We start from the raw sequence: 6,292 nt of genomic DNA, 5'->3' as shown, positions 1-6,292 counted from the left end.
AGGCAGGGGCACCCCCTAGAGACACAAGTTGATCCATGTGATCATATTCTTAGCCGTGTGCGGTGCCCCCTTCCACCATAGTCCTCGATAATATTGTAGCGGTGCTTAGGCGAAGCCCTGCGACATTAATACATCAAGATCGTCACCACGCCGTCGTGCTGACGGAACTCTTCCCAGACACTTTGCTGGATCGGAGTCCGGGGATCGTCATCGAGCTGAACGTGTGCTAGAACTCGGAGGTGCCGTAGTTTCGATACTTGATCGGTCGGGCCGTGAAGACGTACGACTACATCAACCAAGTTAACGCTTCCGTTGTCGATCTACAAGGGTATGTAGATCACACTCTCCCCTCTCGTTGCTATGCATCACCATGATCTTGCGTGTGCGTAGGAAATTTTTTGAAATTACTACATTCCCCAACAGTGGCATCCGAGCCTAGGTTTTATGTGTTGATGTTATATGCACGAGTAGAACACAAGTGAGTTGTGGGCGATATAAGTCATACTGCTTACCAGCATGTCATACTTTGGTTCGGCGGTATTGTTGGACGAAGCGGCCCGGACCGACATTACGCGTACGCTTACGCGAGACCGGTCCTCCCGATGTGCTTTGCACATAGGTGGCTTGCGGGTGACAGTTTCTCCAACTTTAGTTGAACCGAATGTGGCTACGCCCGGTCCTTGCGAAGGTTAAAACAGCACCAACTTGACAAACTATCATTGTGGTTTTGATGCGTAGGTAAGATTGGTTGTTGCTTAAGCCCGTAGCAGCCACGTAAAACTTGCAACAACAAAGTAGAGGACGTCTAACTTGTTTTTGCAGGCCATGTTGTGATGTGATATGGTCAAGACATGATGCTAAATTTTATTGTATGAGATGATCATGTTTTGTAACCGAGTTATCGGCAACTGGCAGGAGCCATATGGTTGTCGCTTTATTGTATGCAATGCAATCGCGCTGTAATGCTTTACTTTATCACTAAGCGGTAGCGATAGCCGTGGAAGCATAAGATTGGCGAGACGACAATGATACTACGATGGAGATCAAGGTGTCGTGCCGGTGACGATGGTGATCATGACGGTGCTTCGGAGATGGAGATCACAGGCACAAGATGATGATGGCCATATCATATCACTTATATTGATTGCATGTGATGTTTATCTTTTATGCATCTTATCTTGCTTTGATTGACGGTAGCATTATAAGATGATCTCTCACCAAATTATCAAGAAGTGTTCTCCCTGAGTATGCACCGTTGCGAAAGTTCTTCGTGCTGAGACACCACGTGATGATCGGGTGTGATAGGCTCTACGTTCAAATACAACGGGTGTAAAACAGTTGCACACGCGGAATACTCAGGTTATACTTGACGAGCCAAGCATATACAGATATGGCCTCGGAACACAGAGACCGAAAGGTCGAGCATGAATCATATAGTAGATATGATCAACATAGTGATGTTCACCAATGAAACTACTCCATCTCACGTGATGATCGGACATGGTTTAGTTGATTTGGATCACGTAATCACTTACAGGATTAGAGGGATGCCTATCTAAGTGGGAGTTCTTAAGTAATATGATTAATCGAACCTAAATTTATCATGAACTTAGTACCTAATAGTATCTTGCTTATGTATGTTTGATTGTAGATAGATGGCCCGTGCTGTTGTTCCGTTGAATTTTAATGCGTTCCTTGAGAAAGCAAAGTTGAAAGATGATGGTAGCAATTACACGGACTGGGTCCGTAACTTGAGGATTATCCTCATTGCTGCACAGAAGAATTACGTCCTGGAAGCACCGCTGGGTGCCAGGCCTGCTGCTGGAGCAACACCAGATGTTATGAGCGTCTGGCAGAGCAAAGCTGATGACTACTCGATAGTTCAATGTGCCATGCTTTACGGCTTAGAACCGGGACTTCAACGACGTTTTGAACGTCATGGGGCATATGAGATGTTCCAGGAGTTGAAGTTAATATTTCAAGCAAATGCCCGGATTGAGAGATATGAAGTCTCCAATAAGTTCTATAGCTGCAAGATGGAGGAGAACAGTTCTGTCAGTGAGCATATACTCAAAATGTCTGGGTATAATAATCACTTGATTCAAATGGGAGTTAATCTTCCAGATAATTGCGTCATTGACAGAATTCTCCAATCACTGCCACCAAGCTACAAGAGCTTCGTGATGAACTATAATATGCAAGGGATGAATAGGACTATTCCCGAGCTCTTCGCAATGCTGAAAGCTGCGGAGGTAGAAATCAAGAAGGAGCATCAACTGTTGATGGTCAACAAGACCACTAGTTTCAAGAAAAAGGGCAAAGGGAAGAAGAAGGGGAACTTCAAGAAGAACAGCAAGCAAGTTGCTGCTCAAGAGAAGAAACCCAAGTCTGGACCTAAGCCTGAAACTGAGTGCTTCTACTGCAAGCAGACTGGTCACTGGAAGCGGAACTGCCCCAAGTATTTGGCGGATAAGAAGGATGGCAAAGTAAACAAAGGTATATGTGATATACATGTTATTGATGTGTACCTTACTAATGCTCGCAGTAGTACCTGGGTATTTGATACTGGTTCTGTTGCTAATATTTGCAACTCGAAACAGGGACTACGGATTAAGCGAAGATTGGCTAAGGACGAGGTGACGATGCGCGTGGGAAACGGTTCCAAAGTCGATGTGATCGCGGTCGGCACGCTACTTCTACATCTACCTTCGGGATTAATATTAGACCTAAATAATTCTTATTTGGTGCCAGCGTTAAGCATGCACATTATATCTGGATCTTGTTTGATGCGAGACGGTTATTCATTTAAATCAGAGAATAATGGTTGTTCTATTTATATGAGTAATATCTTTTATGGTCATGCACCCTTGAAGAGTGGTCTATTCTTATTGAATCTCGATAGTAGTGACACACATATTCATAATGTTGAAGCCAAAAGATGCAGAGTTGATAATGATGGTGCAACTTATTTATGGCACTGCCGTTTAGGTCATATCGGTGTAAAGCGCATGAAGAAACTCCATACTGATGGACTTTTGGAACCACTTGATTATGAATCACTTGGTACTTGCGAATCGTGCCTTATGGGCAAGATGACTAAAACACCGTTCTCCGGTACTATGGAGAGAGCAACAGATTTGTTGGAAATCATACATACAGATGTATGTGGTCCGATGAATATTGAGGCTCGTGGCGGATATCGTTATTTTCTCACCTTCACAGATGACTTAAGCAGATATGGGTATATCTACTTAATGAAACATAAGTCTGAAACATTTAAAAAGTTCAAAGAATTTCAGAATGAAGTTGAAAATCATCGTAACAAGAAAATAAAGTTTCTATGATCTGATCGTGGAGGAAGAATATTTGAGTTACGAGTTTGGTGTACATTTGAAACAATGCGGAATAGTTTCGCAACTCACGCCACCCGGAACACCACAGCGTAATGGTGTGTTCGAACGTCGTAATCGTACTTTACTAGATATGGTGCGATCTATGATGTCTCTTACTGATTTACTGCTATCGTTTTGGGGTTATGCTTTAGAGACGGCCGCATTCACGTTAAATAGGGCACCATCAAAATCCGTTGAGACGACGCCTTATGAACTATGGTTTGGCAAGAAACCAAAGTTGTCGTTTCTGAAAGTTTGGGGCTGCGATGCTTATGTCAAAAAGTTTCAACCTGATAAGCTCGAACCCAAATCGGAGAAATGTGTCTTCATAGGATATCCAAAGGAGACTATTGGATACACCTTCTATCACAGATCCGAAGGCAAGACTTTTGTTGCTAAGTTCGGAAACTTTCTGGAGAAGGAGTTTCTCTCGAAAGATGTGAGTGGGAGGAAAGTAGAACTTGACGAGGTAACTGTACCTGCTCCCTTATTGGAAAGTAGTACATCACAGAAACCTGTTTCTGCGACACCTACACCAATTAGTGAGGAAGCTAATGATAATGATCATGAAACTTCAGGACAAGATACTACTGAACCTCGTAGATCAACCAGATTAAGATCCGCGCCAGAGTGGTACGGTAATCCTGTTCTGGAAGTCATACTGCTAGATCATGATGAACCTACGAACTATGAAGAAGCGATGGTGAGCCCAGATTCCGCAAAATGGCTTGAAGCCATGAAATCTGAGATGGGATCCATGTATGAGAACAAAGTGTGGACTTTGGTTGACTTGCCCGATGATCGGCAAGCAATTGAGAATAAATGGATCTTCAAGAAGAAGACTGACGCAGACGGTAATATTACTATCTACAAAGCTCGACTTGTCGCAAAAGGGTTTCGGCAAGTTCAAGGGGTTGACTACGATGAGACCTTCTCACCCGTAGTGATGCTTAAGTCTGTCCGAATCATGTTAGCAATTGCCGCATTTTATGATTATGAAATTTGGCAGATGGATGTCAAAACTGTATTCCTGAATGGATTTCTGAAAGAAGAGTTGTATATGATGCAACCGGAAGGTTTTGTCGATCCAAAGGGAGCTAATAAAGTGTGCAAGCTCCAGCGATCCATTTATGGACTAGTGCAAGCCTCTCGGAGTTGGAATAAACGTTTTGATAGTGTGATCAAAGCATTTGGTTTTATACAGACTTTCGGAGAAGCTTGTATTTACAAAAAAGTGAGTGGGAGCTCTGTAGCATTTCTGATATTGTATGTGGATGACATATTACTGATTGGAAATGATATAGAATTTCTGGATAGCATAAAGGGATACTTGAATAAGAGTTTTTCAATGAAAGACCTCAGTGAAGCTGCTTACATATTAGGCATAAAGATCTATAGAGATAGATCAAGACGCTTAATTGGAATTTCACAAAGCACATACCTTGACAAGATTTTGAAGAAGTTCAAAATGGATCAAGCAAAGAAAGGGTTCTTGCCTGTATTACAAGGTGTGAAGTTGAGTCAGACTCAATGCCCGACCACTGCAGAAGATAGAGAGAAAATGAAAGATGTTCCCTATGCTTCAGCCATAGGCTCTATCATGTATGCAATGCTGTGTACCAGACCTGATGTGTGCCTTGCTATAAGTCTAGCAGGGAGGTACCAAAGTAATCCAGGAGTGGATCACTAGACAGCGGTCAAGAACATCCTGAAGTACCTGAAAAGGACTAAGGATATGTTTCTCGTATATGGAGGTGACAAAGAGCTCATCGTAAACGGTTACGTTGATGCAAGCTTTGACACTGATGCAGACGATTCTAAATCGCAAACCGGATACGTGTTTACATTAAACGGTGGAGCTGTCAGTTGGTGCAGTTCTAAATAAAGCGTCGTGGCGGGATCTACATGTGAAGCAGAGTACATAGCTGCTTCGGAAGCAGCAAACGAAGGAGTCTGGATGAAGGAGTTCATATCCGATCTAGGTGTCATACCTAGTGCATCGGGTCCAATGAAAATCTTTTGTGACAATACTGGTGCACTTGCCTTGGCGAAGGAATCCAGATTTCACAAAAGAACCAAGCACATCAAAAGATGCTTCAATTCCATCCGGGATCTGGTCCAGGTGGGAGACATAGAGATTTGCAAGATACATACGGATCTGAATGTAGTAGACCCGTTGACTAAGCCTCTTCCACAAGCAAAACATGATCAGCACCAAGGCTCCATGGGTGTTAGAATCATTACTGTGTAATCTAGATTATTGACTCTAGTGCAAGTGGGAGACTGAAGGAAATATGCCCTAGAGGCAATAATAAAGTTATTATTTATTTCCTTATATCATGATAAAAGTTTATTATTCATGCTAGAATTGTATTAACCAGAAACATAATACATGTGTGAATACATAGACAAACAGAGTGTCACTAGTATGCCTCTACTTGACTAGCTCGTTAATCAAAGATGGTTATGTTTCCTAACCATGGACAAAGAGTTGTTATTTCATTAACGGGATCACATCATTAGTTGAATGATCTGATTGACATGACCCATTCCATTAGCTTAGCACCCGATCGTTTAGTATGTTGCTATTGCTTTCTTCATGACTTATACATGTTCCTATGACTATGAGATTATGTAACTCCCGTGTGCCGGAGGAACACTTTGTGTGCTACCAAACGTCACAACGTAACTGGGTGATTATAAAGGTGCTCTACAGGTGTCTCCAAAGGTACATGTTGGGTTGACGTATTTCGAGATTAGGATTTGTCACTCCGATCGTCGGAGAGGTATCTCTGGGCCCTCTCGGTAATGCACATCACTTAAGCCTTGCAAGCATTGCAACTAATGAGTTAGTTGCGGGATGATGTATTACAGAACGAGTAAAGAGACTTGCCGGTAAC

The sequence above is a fragment of the Triticum dicoccoides genome, chromosome 5A (genome assembly GCF_002162155.2).
Source record: "Triticum dicoccoides isolate Atlit2015 ecotype Zavitan chromosome 5A, WEW_v2.0, whole genome shotgun sequence".
Classification (NCBI taxonomy): domain Eukaryota; kingdom Viridiplantae; phylum Streptophyta; class Magnoliopsida; order Poales; family Poaceae; genus Triticum; species Triticum dicoccoides.
This window is presented reverse-complemented; position numbering follows the sequence as displayed.